The sequence below is a fragment of the Oryctolagus cuniculus genome, chromosome 21 (assembly GCF_051225735.1).
Source record: "Oryctolagus cuniculus isolate XC-2025 breed Fujian yellow rabbit chromosome 21, ASM5122573v1, whole genome shotgun sequence".
Taxonomy (NCBI): Eukaryota; Metazoa; Chordata; class Mammalia; order Lagomorpha; family Leporidae; genus Oryctolagus; species Oryctolagus cuniculus.
Genome location: NC_142887.1, coordinates 30872120 through 30897996, shown reverse-complemented (window position 1 = coordinate 30897996; position 25877 = coordinate 30872120). Strand labels below are relative to the sequence as shown.

The window sequence follows — 25877 nt, the reverse complement described above, 5'->3', positions numbered from 1 at the left end:
AGCAATCTGCCCCCTAAGTGCTCCCTCTAGTCCAGCTCTGCCACCTACTTCTACACCTCCCCAAAGGACACTGAAGATGACCAAGATAGATTTGAGCAGCTTCCCTACACTGTTATACTGATCACTGCTTTCCTCACAAGTGAGGAAATTAGATATACTGACAGAAAACTTAGTAACTCAAGGCACTATAGAAAGTGAATGCCTGAAAGTCAGGAGCCAGGAAATTCACCTGGGTCTTCCACTTGGGTGGCAGGGACTGAAGTACTTGAGTCATCATTTGCTGCCTCCCCCAGTGAGCATTAGCAGGAAGCTGGACAGGAAGTGAAGGTGGGACTCAATCCTAAGCACTTTGATATGGGATACAAACATCCCAAGTAGCAGCTTAACTTGCTGCACTACAATGCCCACTCCCATATATGGCTTTGTGGTTTGTTTGTTTGTTTTAATTAAAGATTTACTTATTTATTTAAAAGTCAGAGTTACAGAGAGAGGAGAGATAGAGAGATCTTCCATCCGCTGGTTCACTCCCCAAATGGCCACAATGGCTGGAGCTAGGCCAGACGGAAGCCAGAAGCCAGGAGCTTCCTCGGGGTCTCCCACGTGGATAAGGGGCCCAAGGACTTGGGCTATCCTCCACTGCTTTCCCAGGCCATTAGCAGGGAGCCAGATCAGAAGTGGAGCAGCTAGGACTCAAACCAGTGCCCATATGGGATGCTGGCACTGCAGGCTACGGCTTTAACCCACTGTGCCACATGCTGGCCCCCCAACATATACTTTTAAAAATGCTTTGTTTATAGGCACAATAGCCACTTTGTGCACCAGCATCCAACATCAGAGTAGAGTTTTGAGTCCTTGCTACCTTGCACTTCCCATCCAGCTTCCTGCTAAAACACCTGGGAGGCAGCAGATGATGGATCAAGTACTCAGTCTTTGCCAACCATGTGGGAAGACCCAGATGGGGTCCTCCTGGCTTTGGCTCAGGCCAGTCTGGCTGTTGTGTACGTTTGAAGAGTGAACCAGTGGATAGAAGACCTCTCCTTCTGCCCCCCACCCCAACTTTCAAGAGGGACCTGGAGGAAGCTCCTGGCTCTTGGCTTTATATCAGCCCAGCTCAAGCTTTTTTTTTTTTTTTTTTTTTGACAGGCAGAGTGGACAGTGAGAGAGAGAGACAGAGACAAAGGTCTTCCTTTGCCGTTGGTTCACCCTCCAATGGCCACCGGGGCCGGCGCACCGCGCTGATCCGATGGCAGGAGCCAGGAGCCAGGTGCTTCTCCTGGTCTCCCATGGGGTGCAGGGCCCAAGCACCTGGGCCATCCTCCACTGCACTCCCCGGGCCACAGCAGAGAGCTGGCCTGGAAGAGGGGCAACCGGGACAGCATCCGGTGCCCCAACCGGGACTAGAACCCGGTGTGCCGGCGCCGCAAGGTGGAGGATTAGCCTAGTGAGCCGCGGCGCCGGCCCCAGCTCAAGCTTTTGCAGCCATTTGGGGAGTGAACCAGCAGATGGAAGATCGATCTCTCTCCCCCACCCCCAGCCTCTGCTTCTATATAACTCTGCCTTTCAAATAAATAATCTCTTTAAAAAATAAATAAAAAAGGTAGCTCTCCTCACAAAAACATTATGGATCCTGCCTCTGTGTTAATTATGTCAAACTACAAGCCGGCGCCGCAGCTCACTAGGCTAATCCTCCGCCTTGCAGCGCCGGCACACCGGGTTCTAGTCCCGGTTGGGGCGCTGGATTCTGTCCCGGTTGCCCCTCTTCCAGGCCAGCTCTCTGCTGTGGCCAGGGAGTGCAGTGGAGGATGGCCCAAGTGCTTGGGCCCTGCACCCCATGGGAGACCAGGAGAAGTACCTGGCTCCTGCCATCAGATCAGCGCGGTGCGCCGGCCACAGCGCACCAGCCGCAGCGGCCATTGGAGGGTGAACCAACGGCAAAGGAAGAACTTTCTGTCTCTCTCTCTCTCACTGTCCACTCTGCCTGTCAAAATAAATAAATAAATAAATTATGTCAAACTACAGTAATCCATGAAGTACATAACATATTTTTGTCAAAAAAGTATTTCTTAAAAGCATTTAAAATAGATTTGCTGCTCCCAAAGAAAGAAATCCTGGAGCCTCCTCTCCCAGGCAGTACCAGTCCCTGAGTCCTCAGTGAAGCAAGTGCAGGCGACTACAGGGGAGAAGCAGACTCGGTGCAAGCAGCTGACCCAGGGTCAAGCATTCTCCAGTGACAGGAGTCTGGACCCCACCTCTAGCCCTCCAGCAGCTCCACAAGGCCTCTAGAGCACCCACACACACGAGCTCCCTCAGGAACACCAAAGCTTGACCTCAAAGAGTATTTCACAAGACACAAAACAAAGGGTAACAACATTACGTTACACTACTCAATCTGCCCCTTCAAGATTTATCTACTTGTCCTATGGTTCAGTGCTGGCATTCATACAGAAAACTTAATATTTTTGGCACTAAATACTGTGTTATTTAATATAAAATATTTTTAGAGAAGAAAATTTATTGCCAAGTCTAGATCGGTATTAAGTCAGAGCTATAAAATTCTTAGCTATAATCATATTGATTTACAGGTAGTTGTTACTTTGCTATTTAAAGTGATTATTTGTTAGGCATGGGTGGCAGCATAATCCTGCATGTTAGCAAGCTGCAATCTGGGTGGCCACAGCTCTTGCCAGGATGTCCCAGTGCTCCCTGGGTCCTCGGGACAGGATTTACAGCTCTGGGAGCCCTGCCTAGAGTTAATTACACCTCCCACAGCCACACAGGACGTTCCACAGTTTCCCTCACATCTATAAGATCATATAATTAAAACCTACCATGGAAAACAAATTAAGGCCTGTCTCTTACATTCCACATGTGATAGATAAAACATTTAAAAAATCAAACCACAGAATTCTTAGAAATAAATTATCTTGGAGGTCATTTATAGGAAATCCCACATGCAATGTCATTGACAAAAAACAAACAAACAAACAAACAAACTTCCAGTTAGGTAACAAGCATCTACTGTTAGAGGATTCTGACCACTAAAAAGTCACAAGCAAGTCAGGACTGACTCAGCACTCAGTGAATACTCATCCTATGTCCAAGCAAACCAAGCCTCAATTCTCTGGGTACCCAGTCAGGAAAGACACAGATAAATATATTGGCATATAAAGACAACTAGGACAGAAATACAGTCATCCCTGGGTAGCCACAAGGGCTGGTTCCAGGACCCCCCACAGATACCAAAAGCCGCAGACACTCCAGTTCCTTACATGGAGTGGCATAGTATTAACATAACCTACAAACATCCTCCCATATTCTTTAAATTATTCCAATATTACTTATGATACCTAATACAATGTAAATAGCTGCTATACTGACTGTTTGAGAAAAATGGTACGAAAAAGTCTGCACATGTTCAGAACAGATGCAAATGGTAAGAAGAGTATCTCTGGGGCCCAGCATTGTGGCATAACAGGTAAAAGCCACTGCCTGCAGCGCTGGCATCCAATATGGGCACCACCTCAAGTCTCAGCTGCTCCACTTCCGATCCAGCTCTCTGCTATGGCCTGGGAAAGTAGTAGAAGATGGCCCAAGTCCTTGGGCCCCTGCACCCATGTGAGAGACCCAGAAGAAGCTCCTTGTTTCTGGCTTTGATCAGCACAGCTCCAGCTATTGTGGCACTCTGGGGAGTGAAGCAGCAGATGGAAGACCTCTCTCTCACTCTCTTCTGCCTCTGCCTCTCTTAACTTAGCCTTTCAAATAAATAAATCTTGAAAAAGAAAAAGAAAAAAAGAAGAGTATCTCTAATCCACAACTGGTTGAAGCCACAGGGGGAAAAAAAAAACACCAAGGCTATGGAGGGCCAACTGTACCTACTTTCACGGGGCTCAAAGTCTAGCAGAAGATATGATCAATCAATCTCTCTCTCTCTCTCTCTCTCTCTCTCTCACACACACACACACACACACACACAGCCTTGCAAATAAATGAATTAATTAAATATGCATATGTACTATTCTTACTCCACAGCTCCCCCAGCATCTGTAGATCTCTACAGGTCTTCTCTAAATTGCCCCCTCTCCCAGGTCAGCAGTGTGAATCCCTGCTGGTCCCCCAGATTCCTGCACATCTGGATCCACCTGGAACTTGACGCACACTCCAGACAGGTGTGCTCTGGCAAGCAGAGTTCGGCACGAGCTACTATTACTTCCCTCACTCCAGAGGCAGAGCTGTTCTTAACCTAATCTGGGGGCATGGCAGGGTGGCGAGGAGCCTGCTTTTCTAGGAGCTACCAGAGGCTCATGCTGCATCCACAGTTTCAAGTCTTTTCACACAAACTGCTGCTAGGCTGTTTTTCTCTTGTTTCCCCTAACATTGTCTCATGAATTTTTCAAACACACAGAAATGTTGTAAAACTTTAAATGACATACCACTTTTCTCTTTGGCTGAGGCTTACATCGTTGTTCCATCACACCCTCTCCAACCACTCACAAAAACACACCCATGAAGGTTCAGAAATAATGCCAAAAGGACATCGTGACCAACATATTCCATCCAGAAGGCTGGAAAGGCCACGCCCTCACTGACAGGCACCCTTCCTGGCAACTACAGGGGCAGGCAGTCTCCAATCACCCCCTTCACCGAGCCTTCTCCATTAGCACCTTTCTGGGAGTGCTGTTCCAGCCAAGCAGTTAACACAGCCTTATCTCACATCCCAGAGCCTGGGTTCAATTCTGGCTCCAGGTCCCAGGGAATGCAAACCCTGGGAGGCACCAGTGACAGCACAAGTAACTGAGTTCCCGCCTCCCACCTGTGAAGTGAGTTCTCAACTCCCAGGTTCAGCCTCCCTGCTGCTGTTTGCTATTTGGGGAGTGAGTCTGTGGAAGGGACTTTTTCTCTCTCTCCCTCCTTCTCTCTCTCTCTCTCCCTCTCTTTCCCTCCCTCCCTCCCTCTCAAATAAATGGACTTTACAATTTAAAAGAATCTTTTCCTCCCAGTTACACAAAATGTATAGCTATTTAAAACCATGTATATTTAATTGTCATTCGGTTGATATTTTTAAAGACTGGGTGCTTACTTTAAAATTGGATCCATAATGTACTTGGGAGTCAGCAGGTAATGCCTCAGGTACTTGGGTCCCTACCACCCATGTAGGAGACCCAGATTATGTTTTGGTCTCCTGGCTTCGACCTGTTCTGGCCTTGCCATTGCAGGAATCTATGGAATCAAACAGTGGATGGAAGATATCTTTCTCTCTGCGTCATTTTTTCAAATAAGTAAATAAATCTTTTATTTATTTTTTAAAGATTTATTTGTTTGAAAGACAGAGTTATGGGGAGGAGTAGGGGGAGAGAGAGAGAGAGATTTTCTATCCACTGGTTTACTCCTTAAATGGTACAACAGTCAGGGCCGGGCCAGGCTGAAGCCAGGAGCTTCTTCTTCCAGGTCTCCCAAGTGCATGGCAAGAGCCCATGCACTTGAACCATCTTCTGCTGCAGGAAACAGTACCCATATGAATGCCAGTGTCACAGGCACCAGCTTAACCCACTATGCCTCAACGCAGGCCCCTAAATAAACCTTTTAAAATAAATAAATAAATAAAAATAAATAAATGAGGACCATGAGACTGCCCCTATCAAATTTATATCCTTGGGCAAGTTACTTAACTACTCTGAAGCCTCCGTTCCCTCCTATATGAAACAGGGCAGGGAACAGGACATCCTTATAAGGATACTGATAGGATTCAATGAAATAATGAGCCTAAATCGCTCTGCAGGATAGCAGCCCACAGTTAGCCAGAGAAATGTGAGCCATCATCAGCTACAAACGCACTGCATGCCCTGACTATGACTAATGCCTTATTAAAATAAAAGCAGCGACTCAAAAGACACTTTGTAAGAGAAACCCTTTATAAGGAATGACTAAAGATTGCTTTTACTTAGCACTTACATTAAATTATATATCACGGCACACAGATGTCAACAAACAACACCAGCTTATGGCTCTTTCCCACTGAAAATTATATATCAGGAAATACTGAAAATACACGGTAGTGAGTCCCTGGGAACAATAATCAAGAGACTTGGTGCCGTGGTCCCGGTTCTGGTACCACATGTGTGACCTTGAGTGCTGAGTCTATCACCCGAGCTCTGTGACCCTTGTCTACACAGAGAAGTGGGTTAGAACCTTTCTTTCAAAAGTTCAAAAACTCTACTTCACAATTTGTACTTTCAGAACCAGGAACCAAAACTATTTTTTTCCTTTATTTCTTAATGTGAGTGAGGGACAGAGAGATGGAAAAAATCAAGCTCCCATCCACTGGTTCACACCCCAAATGTCCCAGATGGCCAGGACTGGGCCAGGGCCAATGCTGGGAGCCAGAAACTCAATCAAGGTTTCCCTTCAATGGGTGGCAGGGACTCCATTTGAGTAACTACTACTGCCTCCTAGGGTCCACATTAGCAAGAAGCTGGAGCCAGGAGTCAAAGCCAGGACTCGAACCCAGAAAACTGCAACATGGATGCTGGCATCTTAACCGCTAGGGTAAATGCCCACCCCTGGACAGACTTTCCATTGAAAAAGTCCAAGAACTACTCAGGGAAAGTCTGAGCCTTGTCATGTCCAAAGAGTGCACGAGTGTCAGTGGGTCAGCTCCTAAAACAGCAAGGAGAGAGGAGCAATGTAAGACATCTTCAGGTGTGTGATTCTCTGCTCAGTCTGAATCAAGTCCCCAGGACAGCTCCAAGAATTTCCAAGCTTTCTGACTGAGGCGGCATGATGCTTACTGTTACTTCAACAGTCTTTTCCTACTTTTAAGAAAGATTTTACTCTATGCCTAAAATTGGGGTGTAATTATCAACTAGCATGGGACACATGCTTCCACAAATCAAGCATGTCATGATGACACAGTTAGGAACAATCTACTTACATCTACCGCTCCCCGCCTGCCCCACTGCCAGCCCTCCAGGGAAGGGAACCACACACTACTGTGGTCTCCCCACCCGACGTGCACGCTCTCCTGCAAAGGAAAAAGCAGCTTCTCTGGGATTCCACCCCTTCTCCCCATGGCTCCCTCCTTCTGCCTGGCCACTCAGTGCACAGAGCCTGGAAGTGAATCCATAGGAGTCTGGCTGCGCTGACTGGCCACTTCAGCAGGGACAAGGTGGTGGTGAGCAGGACCAATGTGACCCCAGTGAGGGGCAAAGCACAAGTCAAAGGCAGTGCAGTGAGATGAAATGCTTGAGTAGGAGAGGAAGGATAAAGGACTTTTCAAAAAGTTGGCTTTGTAAAGGGGAGGGAGCTAGAAGGGACCAAGGAGGCAGACTGTTGATGCTACCATTGTTGTTTAAATGCCAGAACAAGCTGCCCAGAGAGGGCCAGCCTGCCAATGTGGAAGGGCCTCACTGCACAAACACTAGCACACTCGATTCTCATCCTCACCCTCAGTGGCTGGGGAGGAGTAGGACACTGCAGTTAAAGGGGGGGGACAAAGCAGCTCCCCCAATGTGAGCTTTCTCTACTATACCTCAACCAGTAACAGGCTGCTGGGAAAGGGAGTATTAATCAGTAACATCAATTCAAGGCGCCACCAAGTAGTACAACTCTATTTCCATTTGTTCTGACCACCAACGAGCCCACTAACGTTGATTTATAATTCCTAGACTCTGTAAGATTTAACACAAGGAAATACTTAGAAACAACCCCTGAGTTTTTCAAATTCAAAACCATCTAAATCCTCTCGCTGCTTTTCAAAGTACAACAGAATAAAAGCTTCATCTTGCCAAGACCTCTTCAGATCCACTGCTGGAGATCGTCTTAATCCAAGCTGCTGAAGAAGCCGTTAGACAACTGACAACACTTAACATTCCAGACAAGTGACATGGCTGGAAAAGGACAGACGACAAGAATTTCTGGCTGTAGTGCACAAATGATTTTTCCAGATTTAGTCCAAAATAAATTGGTTCCACAAGTTCAAACTGCCAGAACATAAGAAACTGCTCGAGTGTCCTCTGGCCACTACCCTCTCAGCCAAAATATCTGGATATTTACAAGAAAACATTTATCCAGGACCTCTTCAAACCATGATGCTTAGGCTCAGACTTGGGGCATGAAGTTACAAACTTACACAATACTATATTCATAAAATTAATTAAAGGCCCTAGTTTTAATTTAGAATATCAATTTGAGGGGTGGGCTTTGGCATGGCAGTTAAGGTGCCACCTGGGACACCGGCATCACATGTGGGAGTGTCTGGGTTCCAGGGCCAACTTCACATCTTTTTTTTAAAGATTTATTTATTTATTTATTCATTTGAAAGGCAGAGTTACACAGAGAGAGAAGGAAAGACAGAGAGAGCGAGAGGGGTCTTCTATCCCCACTGGTTCACTCCCCAGTTGGCTGCAACAGCCGATCTGTGACAATCAGAGGAGCCAGGAGGTCCCTCCGGGTCTCCCACATGGGTGCAGGGGCCCAAGGACTTAGGCCATCCTCTACTGCTTTCTCAGGCTATAGCAGAGAGCTGGATCGGAGGTGGAGCAGGCAGGACTCGAACTAACACCCACATGGGATGCTGGCACTGCAGGCAGCGGCTTTACCTGCTACACCACAGCACTGGCCCCTGATGGGTTCTTGTAAAGCACCTGCAAGGTATTTCTTGGTTTCTACTTACAGATGAGAAAACTGAAATTCGGAGATGAGTGATATGCCCAGAGCAACATATTAGGAAGAGGTAGAGTCAGCATTGGAATGCAGGTTCTGCCCAACTGTGTACTCTGGGTTCTTTGCTCTGTAGACTTCCATTGAAGACCTCATGTTGTGTTTTCAGTATTAGGACCCAGAACAGCGATGCCACTTGTTTGTTTGTTTGTTTGTTTTGGACAGGCAGAGTTAGACAGTGAGAGAGAGAGACAGAGAGAAAGGTCTTTCCTTCCCCCTCAAATGGCCACTATGGCCGGCGTGCTGCAGGCAGCGCACTGCGCTGATCAGAAGCCAGGAGCCAGGTACTTCCTCCTGGTCTCCCATGCGGGTGCAGGGCCCAAGCACTTGGGCCATCCTCCACTGCCTTCCCGGGCCACAGCAGAGAGCTGGACTGGAAGAGGAGCAACCAGGACAGATTCCGGTGCCCCAACTGGGACTAGAACCCAGGGTGCTGGTGCCACAGGTGGAGGAGGATCAGCCAAGTGAGCCGCGGCGCCAGCCTTTTTTTTTTTTTTTTAAACCTGTTGATTTGTTTTGAAGTCCTTAGAAGAGATAACATTTTAAACTAAAATAGTGAAATTATTTTTTTTTCAGTAAATCAGATTAAATAAGCAGCATTCTTAGAGGCAATTCTGTGCAGGGTTCTGGTAATTTTTTGGTAACATTTGAACCCAGAAAATAGTTTTTAAAAGATCTGTTTACTTTCTTGAAGGGAAAAGTGACAGAGAGAAGGAGAGAGGGACAGACAGAGATCTTCCATCACTGTTTCACTCCCCAGATGGCCACAATGGCCAGGCCTGCTTCAGGCAGAAGCTAGGAACCCAGAACTCCATTTGGTTCTCTTATGTGGGTGGCAGGTGTCCAAGTACTTGGGCCATCACCTGCTGCTTTCCTTGGCCCACTAACAAGGGAGCAGGATTGGAAACAGAGAATCCAGGATTCCAACCGGCACTCTGATATGGGATGCTGGCGTTGCAAACAGGGTGGCTTAATCGCTGCACCACAATGCCAACCCCTAGGAAATAGTTTTGAAGGCTCCTATCTGATGCTGCCATGAAGTCTATATGTTGGTCTGTTCCTAGTTTTTGCTGTTAGTAACCTTTTATTGAAATTCAAGGTTTGCTTCCATCATATAATAATGTTCTGAAATTTTACTTGTTTTTTAAAAGATTTATTTGTTTATTTAAAAGAGCGAGAGAGGGAGAGATGGAGAGAGATCGATCTTCCCTCCATTGGTTTATTCCCCAGATGGCTGCAATGGCCAGGGCTGGACCAGACTGAAGGGAGGAGCCAGAAGGTTCATCCAGGTCTCCCACATAGGTGGCAGGGTCCTAGATACTTGGGCCATCTTCTACTGCTTTTTATAGGCCAGTAGCAGGAAGCTGGATGAAGTGGAGTAGTCAGGACACAAAGCAGTGCCCATATGGGATGCCGGTGTCACAGACAGCAGATTTACCCACTATGACACCACACCACCCGAGTCTTTTGCTTCAGCCTGGCCCATTCCCTGGCTGTTGTGGCCATTTGGGGAATAAACAAGAGGATGGAAGTCATTCATGGATTTTTTTTTTAATTATGATTGTAAGTTGTTTCAAATAAGAAATGAAATAACACAGAGTGAGAACTTTCCAAATGTGAGAAAAATGAATCCAAATAAAATTATCCTTAACTATTATCACAAGATAGTCCCATCTAACAAAAACAAAAAACAAAAAACAGTGGCATGGCGGGTAAAGCCGCTGCCTGCAGTGCCAGCATCCCACATGGATGCCAGCTCGAGTCCCGGCTGCTCTTCTTCCCATCCAGTTCTCTGCTATGGCCTGGGAAAGCAGTAGAAGTTGGCCCAAGTCCTTGGGCCCCTGTACCCACGTGGGAGACCTGGAAGAAGCTCCCCCAGCTCCTGGCTTCAGATGGGTGCAACTCTGGCTGTTGAGGCCAATTGGGGAGTGAATCAGTGGATGAAAGACCTCTCTCTCTCTCTCTCTCAAATAAATAACTCTTTCAAATAAATAAATTAAAAAAAAAAAAAAAAACCTGCCTCAGGGTGACTGCAGGGAAAGAAGGCCTGGAACTAGGAAAGAGAAGAGGTCCAAGCAAGAGGTGCAGGGAAGGAGGGCACGGAGAATGGCAGGCGCAGCACACAGCCTTCAGTAAGATGCGAGGGTCAGGCTCAAGCTGCTCCTGTCCCCCTTCCAGACGCCACAGCCTGTGCTACAAGGTGGCAGCTGGAACAAGGACAGCCCTTCCATTCTTCAGTTTCTGCACAGCTGTTCACAGATGGAGCAGTGTCAGGGTGACTGGGACTACCACATACCACAACAACACAAACAAACCCAGTCCTCTTCTCCTGGTGAAAGCCCTTCAAATGTTTCAAGGAACAAGAGAACCCACGTCTTCGGCTCCCCAGGCCCAAGAGCACGGCGGTTCCCACAACCCCCTAGCAAACACACTCCCATGGGAAGAACACAGGATCCACAGTCAGAACCCCGGGACAGGGGCCAGGCTCACCACTGCTTAGCTCTGTGTTCTTAACCTCTTTTCCTCAGGTAGAAAATAACAGTTGTGCTGACCACCTTGGGATCTGTTGCTAGAGGACCACATTTAATGAGAGGCACACAGGGGATGCACAGCTTTTGAACTGTGCTGCCATAGATGCTCATTAGTCTCCATGGTATTATTAACATAAACTTCATGAATATTTTTTTAAGATTTGTTTATTTGAAAGGCAAAGTTATGGAGAGAGGGAGTGACATAAACACACACACACACACACACACACACACATAGAATCTTCCATCTGTTGGTTCACTCCCAAGATGGCCACCAGGGCCACAGCTGAGCAAGGCTGAAGCCAGGAGCATGAAGCTTTGTTCGCGTCTCCCACATGGGTGCAGTTCTTGGGCCTACTTTCACTGCTTTCCCAGGCCATTAGCAGGGAGCTAGATCAGAAGCAGTACAGCCAGGACACGAACTGGTGCCCGTATGGGATGCCAGTGTTGCAGGTGGCAGGCAGTTTAACCTGCGCCACAACAGCCCCAGAATAGTTTTATAAGTTTTGGAACAAGCCCACAGCAGGACATGAGAACACACGTGGTAGAAGAGGGAGAGTCAGAGGCAAAGGCAAGGGAGGCGGCTGCTAAGAACTCCAGAGCAGCCAGAGAGAGCCCACATTGACTTTTCTATTCCACATCACACCTGCAGAAACGCTACCGTAGGGCTAGTGCTGTGGCACAGTGGGTTAAAGATTTATTTATTTATTTGAAAGTCAGAGTTACATAGAGAAAGGAGAGGCAGAAAGAGCAAGAGAGAGATACCTTCCATCCACTGGTTCACTCCCAATTGGCTGCAACAGCTGGAGCCGTGCCAATCCGAAGCCAGGAGCCAGAAGTTTCTTCTGGGTCTTCCACACAGGTGCAGGGGCCCAAGGACTTGGGTCATCTTCTACTGCTTTCCCAGACCATAGCAGAAAGCTGGATCAGAAGCGGAGTGGCCAGGATTTGAACCAGCACCCATATGGGATGTCAGCACTGCAGGCGGAGGCTTTACCCTCTGTGCCACGGCACCGGCCACACGGTGGGTTAAGTCCCCACCTGCAACACTGGCATCCCTTATGGACGCCAGTTCAAAACCCAGCTGATCTACTTCTGACCCAGCTCCCTGCTAATATGCCTGGGAAAGCAGCAGAAGACAGCCCAAATGCTTGGGCCCCTGCACTCATGTGGGAGACCCGGATGAAGCTCCTGGCTCCTGGTTTTGGTCTGGCCCAACCCTGGCTGTTGAGGTCATTTGGCAAGTAAACCAGTGGATGGAAGATTTGTTTCTCCTTCTTTTCTCAGTAACTCTGCCTTTCAAATAAATAAAATAAATCTTTACAAAGAGCCGGCGCCGCAGCTCACTAGGCTAATCCTCCGCCTAGCGGCGCCGGCACACCAGGTTCTAGTCCCAGTCGGGGCGCCGGATTCTGTCCCGGTTGCCCCTCTTCCAGGCCAGCCCTCTGCTGTGGCCCGGGAGTGCAGTGGAGGATGGCCCAGGTGCTTGGGCCCTGCACCCCATGGGAGACCAGGAAAAGCACCTGGCTCCTGGCTCCTGCCACCGGATTGGCGCGGTGCACTGGCCACAGCACGCCGGCCGCAGCGGCCATTGGAGGGTGAACCAACGGCAAAGGAAGACCTTTCTTTCTGTCTCTCTCTCTCACTGTCCACTCTGCCTGTCAAAAAAAAAAAAAAATCTTTACAAAGAAAATGTACAACTAAAACATGCATCTCTCACTTCATTTTAAAGTCAAACACAAAAAACTAACACCAGAACAGAAATGCTTATCTCAACTGCCTCACTTACAGGCCCCCTGTGGGTAAGACAGCATTGCTCCTGCAGGCCTAACTGCTCGGCCTGACCCAGATTGTTTCCCCTAACCACTCCCATGAATTACCTGAGGAGGCCTGCCTGCAGGGTATGATCTCGGTAATTAACAGGGCATAGAAGAGACACAGAGTAAGCAGAAGTACAGGAAGGGCACAGGGTGCTGAATGGGCCTTGAAGTTTGGTCAAGTCCCAAGAAGTACTCTCAGCTGCCCCCACCCGGACCTCCTAACAGGCCTACCTAACTCACCCTCAGTGAAGGGCTCTGCCATCACCACAGTAAGATTTGGATACAACTTATAGACGTTGGAACTCTGCCACTGAGAACCAACACTTTCATCTTTCCAACTCACCCTTTTAACACCCAGAAAAATTCCAGATCCACATTTTACCAGCTGTTTTTCCTGTTTTCATTTTATGAAAGTATTTACCACTTCTGCTTGCAAGGTGATTAACACTAAAACTAACAATGACTACAGTTAACTTAAAAAACACCATTTAGGAAAATCTAGTCCTTGGTACTTTACAAACACTACGCAGAAAGCTGCCAGAGATTCAAAGTGCATGGTAGAACACCACACCATGTAATTAGTTTTGTTCCTAACTGTCCACCTCTCTCTACTCCTGCCCCAGGATGTACACTCTGGGGCCAGTGTTGTGGCATAGCAGGTTAAGCCACAACCTGCGACACCAGCTTCCCATGAGTGCCAGTTAGAAACCAGCTGCTCTACTTCCGATCCAGCCTCCTGCTAATGCACCTGGGAAAGCAGTGGAAGATGGCCCAAGTGCTTGGGCCCATGAACCCATGTGGGATACTCGGATGAAGATGCTGGCTCCTGGCTTCAGCCTGGTGCAGTCCTGGCTGATGTGGCCATTTGGAGAATGAATCAACAAATGGAAGAGTGACTGATCTCTCTCTCCCTCTCTTTCTCTCTCTGATTTATTTATTTATTTATTTATTTGAAAAGCAGAGTTATATAGAGAGAAGAGACACAGAGAGAGAGAGAGAGAGATCGATCTTCCATACACTGGTTCATTCCCCAAATGGCTATATGGCCAGGGCTGGGCCAGGCTGAAGCCAGGAGCTTCACTTGGGTCTCCCACGTGAGTGCAGGGGTTCAAACACTTAGGCTATCTTCTGCTGCCTTCCCAAGCACAACAGCAGACTCAGAAGTAGAGCAGCTAGAACTTGAACCGGTACTCACATGGGATGCTGGCACTTTAGGTGGTAGCTTAACCTGCTACAGCATAGTGCCAGCCCCAAAAGTCAATCTCATTTTTTTAAAAAAAAGTATGACTGGCCGGCGCCGCGGCTCACTAGGCTAATCCTCTGCCTAGCGGCGCCGGCACACCGGGTTCTAGTCCCGGTCGGGGCGCCGGATTCTGTCCCGGTTGCCCCTCTTCCAGGCCAGCTCTCTGCTGTGGCCCGGAAGTGCAGTGGAGGATGGCCTAGGTGCTTGGGCCCTGCACCCCATGGGAGACCAGGAGAAGCACCTGGCTCCTGGCTCCTGCCATCGGATCAGCGCGGTGCGCCGGCCGCAGCGCGCCGGCGCGGCGGCCATTGGAGGGTGAACCAACGGCAAAGGAAGACCTTTCTCTCTGTCTCTCTCTCTCACTGTCCACTCTGCCTGTCAAAAAAAAAAAAAAAAAAAAAAAGTATGACTTACTAATCAGCCCTAAAAGCAGTGAAATACTAAGACATGCTACAGCAGAGATAAACTTAGATAACATGAGCTAAATCAAAGAAGCCAGACAAAAGGCCACACATTGTATGATTCCATTTACATGAAAGTAAAAGCCACAGAAGGCAAGTGCTTGCCAGGGGCTGCAGGGAGTAGAAAAAAAAGGGGAGGGGTGGTGACTGCTAATGAATATAAGGTTTCTTTTTGAGGTGATGAAAAAGGTCAGAAATTACATTGGTGATCGGCACATAACTTGGTGAATATACTAAAAACCACTGAAATGCATACTTTGAAAGCCTGAACTATGGTATGTGAAACATATTCCCATTAAGTTGTTATTTTTAAAAACATACATGTCTACTGCAAATGAGTGGGTGAGTGATGAAGAGTGGTATGAAAGGTTAGCGCTGACAGCCCTGGTGACAGGATATGGCAGGGTAAGCAAAAAGTAAACTGAAAAATGCTGAAGGCTGAAGGCCTTGTTGTGGGGGACTTGGCACGGATAACACAGCATGCAAGTAAATGACTGGAAAGAATAAAAAGGAGGGAACTAAGGTTTGAGAAGTCCCTCAGGTAACTAAAGGAAGACGAAGCAAACCCGAGCAATGCAATGATTCAGTGCAGTCTGCAGAAAATGCAAAACAGAGAGAACAAGAAAGTGGGGCAGACACCTTAACACTGGCCCTAACCCCTCAAAGTTAACAACAGCAGTGGAAGAAGAAAACTCAACAGCTCCTCCTCAAGACTTCTCAGGCCTGGTGGGGTAGAAATCCAAACTTCACGAGGACACTGCTGTCCCAGGAGTGGGAAAAGGGACATTTCTTAGGGGAAAGGGCCCTCCTGTAGCTGTGGAGGAATAAAGAAGCCCTACAGACAGCCCTGCTCCAAGAACATGAGAAGGGAGAGAGGAAGGATGGGGCAGTTATAATTTTTAACAAGTACGCATCTATAAAACTTACTTTATTGGAAACACAGAGAGAAAATGCGCATGTGAGGGAGTGCTCCCCATCCACTGGTTCACTCCCCAGATGACCGCAAAGGCCAGGATGAGGCCAGGCTTAAGACAGGAGCCCAGAACTCAATCTGGGTCTCCCACATGGGCAGCAGGGGCCCAAGCACTTGAACCACCAGCAGGTTCATATTTCTCGGCAAATCACCACTGCTGCCAGTTTCTTTGCGTGCCTCTTTCCTTAAGCCTGACCACGGTCCTCTTTTCTCTTCTGTGTAAGCTCAGTTCTTTACAAAAGTACAACAATGGGCCCTTTTTTTTTAAAGACAAAGTATTTTTTTTTTCTCATCAACTTTTTATATTTTCCCTAGGCTATAAGCACAATAGACAAACTTGAAATTTAATACCTTAATCTCTTAAACACTTACTGTCTAAACACATCATATTTAAACAAAACAAGAGTACAAGAGGAAACGGTGCCAAATACACAATCCTTCCAGGACTGCAAGCAAAGACAATGCCCACTAGGCTTCTGGATGATAAAAATAGACGTTAGACAGAGTTCTCACCTTGAGGAAATAAGATTTGAATTAGACGCTAAGATATAACGAAACGGACTTTGAAAGCTGGTGTGTGCTAGGAGGAGCTGACTCACAGCTCGTGGGGTCAAGTGCAACCGGAGTAAGAAGCTTCTGAAGGGCTAGGACTGAGCAGGTCCACTTCCTCAGTCACCTGCCTCACACCCAGCAGACTCCGGAACTGTCCATCAGGCGTACACACACTGCTACACACTGCGGGTCAGGTCACGGCCCTGGTGGGAGCAGACAAGACACAGTGTGCCAGGTCCTGAATGGACAGGGTGCTGGGCAAGTCTATGGGAGACCAGAGGAGCTGGGAAGCCTTCCAGGCAAGGTAATATCTGATCAGATAAAGTGAAAAAAGAACATTCCAGCAGAGGGAGATAAGGAGATTGGAGGGATTTTCAAGGGGACAAAGAGCCCAATAAAACACCTCTGTAGAGGTGGGGGCAGATGGGAGCAAAGGCCAGAGCCCAGTGATGCAGCACTGTGGCATTGCAGGTTAAGCCCCTCACGAAGTCAGGACTCCGTATTGGTTCAAGTATCAACTACTCTGCTCCTGATCCAGCTTTCTGCTAACACCCCCTGGGAACAGAGTGAAGATGGCCCCCAAGTACTTGGCTCCTGCCACCCACGTGGGAGATCCTGGATGAGTTCCAGGCTCCCAGCTTTGGCCTGGCCCAGCCCTGGGCGTTGCAGCCCTTTGGGGAGTGAATCAGCAGATGGAAGATCTCTTATCTCTCTCCCTCTCTCTCTCTCTAACTCTGTCTTTCAAATAAATAAATCAGTTTTTTAAAAAAATTATAGCTTGCATTATTAGTTTTAATTAAAGGCATTTCTTAAAAAACATCCTTAGGTCTGGCATTTAAGACACCCATATCCCACATCAGACTACCTGGGTTCCATACTAGGCCCAGGTTGCTGACTCCAGGTTCCTGCCAACATATACCCTGGGAGGAAGCAGCTAACGCTCAAGTAGCTGGGGCCCTGCCATCCGCACAGGAGACCCGGATTGAGTTCCAGGCTCCCATCCTCAGTCCAGTCCAGTCCTAGGTAGTTGTGGGCACTTGAGGAGTGAAACAACAAATGGAAGATCTCGCTAAATCTCTCAAGTAAATAAATAAAACACACAAAATAAATGAATACCAACCATTTTAATTTCATTGTTTGATACATTTTGCTACACAGCCATCAGTAGCAGGCTGCCATGACTGTGACTGTGACTGTGACTTGGGATTTAACAGCAGACCACCCCGAATGCTGAAGGCCTCACAAACACAAAAGGCTGTCTGTTAATAACCACTTTAGAACCGTCTCCCCCCCACACCTCGGCAAACCCAAAAATACATTCTTTCAACCCAATTTCTTGGTGATCACGCTGTTTCATTGCAAAAGAGTGTGGCCTCAATGTTAAAAGATTTCTGAGCTGATAGAAAACCCCATGGGGTTCCTTACCTCACAGCTAGTCTATTCAGTGTTAACAATTCCAACCACCAGCAATTTCCCTGCCAAGGCTTACTTTTTTGGCACAGGGACAAGGAAAAAAAAATCTGACATTTTTATATCCAGTAAGAAAAGACCGTATTGAGAGAAGATCAGAACAGGAACATCTTTATTAGCTGGCAAACCTAACTGCTTTCTCAGTTGCCTGTGGATTGTGACTGAGGACCACATTTAACATTGAAGAATAACCTGTAATTGAATCTCCTAATAACATGAAATGCCCCACGAACTTTTTCCTAAACTCTGTATCAACAGCCAAATGATGGATTGCAGGTCTCTTTTTCCTAAACATCAAAACTAAATCATCTTTTATATACAGACTTCTTGTCAAATACATTATTTGAAGATAAAAAAAGTTTTAAAAACTAAATCATCTACTTCATATCTGCCGTTTATAACCACCATAAATTCCCTAAAAGAGGCTTAGTTTTAACATCTAGAAAACAGTAGCTAGATAGAGACATAGTCCTTTAAATGGATACAGTTAACTTTATGAAAAGCTCCGCAACACTGCCCTTGTCTCTCATTACCCTAAGGCCCATTCAATACTGCACTTTAAGGCCTGACTAATGTCCCCAAGATTCACTCTCACAGTCAATGTCACTCACCCCTCTTTGAGGAAGGACCACTAACAGTGTCAGGAAACTGCTGAGAAGGCCTCGTTCTAGTGGCTAAAGACTCCAGAGGCAGGAACCCACCACACAAGGGCACTTCAAAAAGTTCATGGAGGAGCTGGCATTGCAGCTAGTGGCTAAAGCCTCTGCCTGCAATGTCAGCACACTGTACGGGTGCCGATTTGTGTCCTGGCTGCTCCATTTCCAATCCAGCACTCTGCTAACGGCCTAGCAAGAGCAGCAAAAGATGGCCTGTGTTTCGATCCCTGCCACCCATGTGGGAGACCAGGATGAAGCTCCTGGCTCCTGGCTTCAGCCTGGCAGAGCCCTGGCCCTTGCATCCATCCGAAGAGTGAACCAGCAGATGGAAGATGGCTCGCTCTGGCTATCTCTCCTTCTATCTCTGTTAACTAAGCCTTTCAGATAAATAAATAAATCTTCGAAGAGAAAAAAGTTCATAGAAAAAACAAATTGAAAGATAAGCTTATTTTGGTTTAAAAATATTTTAAATCCATGCAGTTTCTTCATAATACACATTTCCCATGAACTTTTGGAAGACCTCACAAGTGCTGAAATTGGCATCTCAGGCTCCTTTCCACTCCCCTGAACTTCACAGATGGGGATATGAAAGGTCAGAAAGGAAAGCTGGGTCCAGTGCTGTGGTGTAGTGGGTAAATCCTCTGCCCCAGTTTGCTGGCATCCCAAATGTGTGCTAGTTCAAGACCTGGCTGCTCCACTTCCGATCCAGCTCTCTGCTATGGCCTGGGAAAGCAGTAGAAGATGGCCCAAGTGCTTGGGCCCCCTTACCCTGTGGGAGACCTAGAAGAAGCTCCTGGCTTTGGATCAGCCCAGCTCCAGCCATTGTGGCCATCTGGGGAGCGAACCAACAGATGGAAGATCTCTCTCTGCCTATGCCTTTGCCTCTGCCTCTCTGCAACTCTGCCTTTCAAATAAATAAATAAATCTTTAAATAAATAAAAAGAAAAGAAAGCTGACTTGCCCCAAAACCATAAAGCCAGAAAGAGAACCTCCCCAGACTACTGACACCATCATTGTTCATCAAGCTGAGTTGGACAGATTGTGGAATACTTTGTACAAGCTAGCCATGTAATTTAAATATGCATATGGAAAACAGCAAGAGTTACCATGTAAACCCCACCCAGGCTGTAATTCTGAATCTATGCAACACCATCACCTGAGTCATCTGATAAAAGGGCATAAAGAGAACCTCTACTTCACAGAAGTCACATGTAAAATGACACACAACACGCTGCAGACATACACACTAAAAACTGAAGTCTGAAATAGAAATTCTGACAGCAACTTCACCTCACCCACAACTACTACGAGTATTCTCCACTCACTGTGATACATATTTGACACTCAGATGTCTGGACCGTTACCAAGACACACAGTAATATGGTACAATCTTCACTTTCTCACTAAAAACCAGTGTCAAGAAAATCCCTGCATAAAAGGAATATACACAGGCAAACAAGAGGAAACATTTCTCCAGCCGGCATTGTTGCTTAGCAGATTAAACCACTGCCTGCAGGGCCAACATCCCATACGAGCACCTGTTCCTGTTCAAGTCCCAGCTACTCCACTTCCAGTCCAGCTCCATTAATGCACCTGGGACAGCAGCAGAAAAGGGTCCCAGACCTTGGGCCCCCAAACCCATGTGGGAGACCCGGATAAACTCCCGGCTTCAGCCTGGTCCAGGCCTAGTGGTTGCAACCCTTTGAGGAGAGAACCAGCAGATGAAAGATCTCTCTCTCTCTCTCTCTCTAATAATTAATTAATTAAATTTTTTTTTAAAAAGCAGCATTTCTCAGTTATCTAATGTTGGTGTTTTTGGTTTTTTTTGTTTTTGTTTTTGTTTTTTTTTGGTTTTTATTTATTTGGAAGAGTTACAGAAAGAGATAGAGAGACAGAGAGAGAGAGGTCTTCCATCTGCTGGTTCACTCCCCAGATGGCCACAACAGCCTGGCAGGAGCTGACCTATCCTAAGCCAGGAGCCAGGAGCTTTCCCCAAGTCTCCCATGTGGGTGCAGGGGCCCAAGGACCTGAGCCAACCTCTGCTGTTTTTCCCAGGCCAGAGAGCTGGATCAGAAGTGAAGCAGCAGGGACTCAAACCAGCGCCCACATGGGATGCGGGCAGTGCATGCGGGGGCTTTAACCCACAGCGTCTCAGCACCGGTCCCTAAAGTTGCTGAGTCTTAACAGACTCTACTTTGTGAAGAGAAGGAGAAATATTTATGGAGAAAAACTACTGCATGAGCCACTTCTCTATAGAAAGAAAATTCCACCCAGAACAACACTACTTCCTTCATATCCCCTTCTGTACTGACTATTTTATAATGTACATGTATTCTTTTTATATATTATTTTTAAATATTAAGAAAGGGGCTGGCATTGTTGCAGGCAGGCTAAGCTGCCACTTGCAACATCAACACGTATCAGAATCCCAGCTGCTGTTTCCAATCCAGTTCCCTGCTAATATGGCTGGGAAAGCAGCAAAATATGGCCCAAGTACTCGCATGGAGCTTCTGGTTCTTGGCTTAGGCCTCATCCAGACCCAGCTGCTGGCAGGTATTTAGGGAGTGATTCAGTGGATGGAAAATCTCTCTCATCTCTCCCTGATACTCTTTCAGATAAATAAATATTAAGAAAGAATCATGATTGTCCCTTGGAATACAGAATGCCTGTGGGTAACAGAGATATCCAAGTCCCTTACATAAAATGGTGTAGTAGAGATGGGCCTTGGCCTGGTGGGTAAGACACCCATGTTCCATGTAGGAGTGCCTGGGTTTGACACCCGACTTGGGCTCCAGTTACTGCTAATGAAGACCCCAGTGGTGGGGGTTCAAGTAACTGGGTTCCTGCTACCTCCATGGTAGATCTGGATTGAGTTCCTGGCTCCAGGCTCCCCTGCCGCCAACTACTGTGAACATTTTGGGAGAGGATTAGCAGATGGGAGCACTCCCTCACTGCACCTCTTTGTCTAATAAATATTTTAAAATGATTTTTAAATGAAGTATTTGCTTGCAATCTATGCATATCGTCCAGTACACTTGAAATTATCCCCACATGACTTATATCTAACACAGTGCAAAAGCTAGGTAAAAAGTGAAACTGAATCACTGAGGAAATAGAGAAAAAAGTCTGTAAGTTTGGGGCCAGCACATTGGTACATGGGATAAACCTTCCGCCTACAGGGCCAGCATCCCATATGGTTGCTGGTTCAAGTCCCTGCTGCTTCACTTCCAATCCAGCTTCCTGATACTAAACCTGGGAGAGCAGCAGAAGATGGCCCAAGTCCCTAGGCCCCTGCACCTGCATGGGAGACCCAGCAGCCCCTGGCTCCTGGCTTTGGATTGGCGCAGCTCCAGACGTAGCAAGTCATCTGGAGAGTGAACCAGCAGATGGAAGACCTCTCTCTCTGCCTCTGCCTCTCAAGTTCAGTACAATGTGATTTTTTTCCCCAAATCCCATCCTCCACTAGGAAGACCACCACACTACAGTCCCTCGGGAGTAACCCACACTGGCAAATCTGCAGTGGGCCCCAAGCCTCCAGAAACGACTGCCCTTGCCCTGACCAAGCCCCCGGCTCTCAGCTCCAGATGCAACCTCCAGGGTCACAGAACCGCTGTTGGGCTGAGAAGCTCTCGGATCTGTTGTGAAGTTAGGAAACAGAATGGCTTGAAATGCTCTATTCACAACATCGACAAAAAACACCACATTTTCCTGTCATCAGCTAGGCGCGATTTCAAGCGCATTTTTCCTGCCCCTTCCTAAGCGTTAGGACAAAGTACCAAGAGCATGGACAAACGTTATCAAGGTTCCCCGTAACCGGATATTCACAGGAATTCTTGCTTGGTCTGTATACAGCCTGACACTACCTGGAAATTGATTTCTTTCTCAGTCGGGGGGGGGGGGTGGCTATGATGGCTTAAACCTACTCACTTAACTACATAAATCGCCAGGCTGCTGGGGGTGCATACAATTGTCCTCGGCTACACCGCGGTATTCACTCGCATCCAACTGACTGCAATTAACCAGATCCCTAGTACAAAGGACAACCCGCCTCCTCCGGGCGCAGACTCTGGGTTCCGCCACCCTCGGCCCCGGCTCCCCGCGCCGAAGCAACGCTGTCCCCTACCCGGGGCAGAGGGGGACCAGGGCGAAGGGGCGGCGGCCCCGCGGCCCCCTCCCGGGAACAAAGACGACAAGAGCCTGGGTCGTCCCTAGCCCTCTCGGAGCGGAAGGTGGCTACGGGATTAGGGGGGACTCAAAAGCCACCGGAACCCAACACCGGCCGGGGGGACAGCGCGCGGGCCGGGAGGTCCGGACGCAGGCCGTGGAGCCGGCCCGGGAGCCCGAGGAGAGGACAGCGCAGGCGCGGGACGCGCTGGGGGGCCCAGGCGGGGGACGGCGCAGGCGCGGGGCCCGCCGGGGTCTGCGGGGCCGCCCGGGCCTGGCCGCGCGGGCGGCGCTGAGGAGACAACGCTGATCCGCCCGGCGCCCGCTGAGGAGACCCGGCCCTGTTTCTTACCGCGCGGCGCTGCCTCGCTCGCTCGCTTGGTAACTCCGGGGTGGGCCGGGCGGCGAGCTCGCCCGGTGGCGCGGCCCGGATCCGTTGAGTCCGGCCTCGGGGTAGCAGCCAACCCCGCGGCGCCGCTCGCCAGGCCCGCCCTACCTCCCTCGCGGCCCCCGCCCTCGGCCCGCCTCTTCCCCGCCCCCATGGCAGGCGCCGACTGCGCAGGCGCCATGATGGCCCCGCCCACGTTCCGCCCTCCCGGAGGCGCCAGCCGCCCCGCCCCCTGCCCCACCTCGCTCGCGGTCCGGGTTTGCGCAGGCGCCCGGACGCTCGGCCGTCGCTAGGTGCCCGGGAAGCTAACGCGCATGCGTCAGGTGTGGGGCTGGCGCTTCTGCCACCTGGCGCTCCCCAAGGCTTCGCTGGGAACTGCGGGGTAACTGCTGTCCATCTGCTGGTTGCCTGTGGCTTTACTCACAGTCCGTCATTCATGCGAAGCGTACTTGCCAGGCAGACAGTAGTGAGAAAAACTCAAAACGCCCTGGCCTCCTGGCGCTAACGCAGGAGGAACCAAAAAAACGAGGCTAATATCTGGTTAAGGAAGTTGCACTGTTACAGATGCACCCCGTGCAATTATACAGGATTTTTTCCTGCTCCTGGTTTGAACCACATTAGTAGAATTTTTTTCTTTCCTAGGAAAAACACAATTAGATATATTTTTAGTGCATTACCGGAGGATTTGCTAATAATTTATTTCATATTTTTGCATATATGTCCACTAGAGGAGTTGGTTTATACCTTTGCTTTCTTCTTTTTTTTAATTTTTATTTATTTTTTGACAGGCAGAGTGGACAGTGAGAGAGAGAGACAGAGAGAAAGGTCTTCCTTTGCCGTTGGTTCACCCTCCAATGGCCGCCGCGGCCGGCGCGCTGCGGCCGGCGCACCGCGCTGATCCAATGGCAGGAGCCAGGTGTGGGGAGAATTTTTTGGGGGGGAGATTGTGTATAATAAGATCAGGATTTTTCTGTTCTTCCTTGATGTTTACTGAACTTGCCTATAAAATCCTCTGGACCTGGTGTTCTGCTTTAGTTGTGTGAGTTTTTTTTGTGATTTGTGTGTGTGTGTGTGTGCATGAGATTTTTGAGAAGAAAGGAATACAGATTTTATATTATGCACTCAATTTCTTTAATGGTTCAAGGTCTAGACAGGCTATATCTTGTGTCATTTTTTCACAAATAAATTATATTTCTACAGGAAAGTGTATATTTTGTTGATGCTTTCAAAGTCATTGGCATATGTTCTTCATGTAACTACCTAATGATTTTGTTTTAATTTGGTTATTTTCATTGCTCTCTGAACATGTATATTTTTAACAACTTATTTATTTATTTGAAAATCAGAGTTACAGAGAGGGAAAGACAGAGAGAGTCTTCCATCTGCAGGTTCACTCCCCAGATATGTGCAAAGGCCAAGTCTGGGCCAGGTGAAAGCCAGGAGCTAGGAGCTTCCTCTGGGTCTCCCATGTGGATGGCAGGGGCCCAAGCACTTGGGCCATCCATTAGCAGGGAGCTGGATTGGAAATGGAGCAGCCAGGACTTGAACCGGTGCCCATGTGGGATGCTGACATCTTAGGCAGCAGCTTTACCCACTATACAACACTGGCCCCACAATATATTTCTGATGGATTTACCTATTTCAAAATTCAGAAGGCAGCTCTCAACCCCAGCCCCATTCCTGTGGTTCCTCAGATGCAGCCAAATATACACAGCTTCTTGATACCTTTCTAGAGAAACATTTTGAATACAAAGGCAATTCACAAGTTCACGGAGAATTGAGTTAGAAAGTAAGTTTATTTTGGTGCAAAAAAAATTGAAATCATGCATAATTTTCTCATAATGCATACATATAAATCAATTTTTTAAAAGATAGATTATTTTTATTTATTTGAAGGAGTTACAGAGAGAGGTAGCACCAGAGAGAGAGAGAGCTCCCATCTGCTGGTTCACTCCCCAAACGACGGCAACAGTCAGAGCTGCACTGATCCGAAGCCAGAAGCCAGGAGCTTCTTCCAGGTCTGCCACGCGGGTGCAGGGGCCCTAGGAACTGGGCCATAATCTACTGCTGTCCCAGGCCACAGCAGAGAGCTAGATTGGAAGTGGAGCAGCCAGGACTCGTACCGGCGCCCATATGGGATGCCGGCACTGCAGGCTGGGGCTTTAACCCACTGCACCACAGATAGATTTTTTTTTTTAGAGTGAGCAGAGTTAGAGTTAGATTTATTATTTACACTACGGGGGAGCAGCAGGCGATCAGTCCAGCTAGGAGCTGACAAGTGCTGCTGTATGCTACCAGGAAGCAGGGGACATGCTAGCCGGAGGCCAGCTCATAATTGTGTATATTCTATGAACTGATTTATTTGAGAGACAGACATAGAAAGAGAGCTCCCATCCACTGGTTTATTCCCCAGATTCCTGCAATGACCAGGACTGGGCTGAGGTACAAACTGAGAGCCAGGAATTCAATGCAGGTCTCCTGCATGGGTGCAGAGATTTCGCAGGCGCATCAGCAGGGAGCCCGATTGGAACTAGAACAACCTGGACTAGAACTGGCGCCCATGTGGGATGCTGGCATTGCAGCCAGCGGCTCAACCCCTTACACCACAATGCCCACCCCTCTAGAAACCATTTGAAGACTTCTCATAGCCATGGATATCAACATAAACTTATCTTTTAATTGCATCTTCCACAAACATTTGAAATATGCTCGTATTCCCTACGCAGCCACCAAGCCCCGGACCTGGGAGACAGGATCCAGTTCCTAGGACTGGGAAGGGAGCTTCAACCGGGTCCCTAACCTGTAAGAGCCTTGTCTGGCTGGGACAGCAGCATGATGTGCTGGTGAGATCACTACTACCATTTCCTGGAGGAGTCCCAGGAGTCCCAGAAAGGGTGCTACTCC

General features: G+C 48.1%; 1 protein-coding gene across 3 annotated transcripts in view; it reads right to left on the bottom strand.

The window, feature by feature from the left end:
- The window catches only part of SPECC1L (sperm antigen with calponin homology and coiled-coil domains 1 like), a 135511-nt gene extending 112372 nt beyond the window's left edge, over positions 1-23139 (bottom strand). For 2 of the 3 annotated variants that reach the window (XM_051837119.3, XM_051837121.3), the window contains exon 1: positions 22938-23139. The gene's annotated coding sequence lies outside the window, so the exon portion shown is untranslated. The remainder of the gene's footprint in view (positions 1-22937) is intronic. The other variant, XM_070065956.2, reaches the window with a different exon arrangement.
- Positions 23140-25877: the final 2738 nt, after the last annotated feature.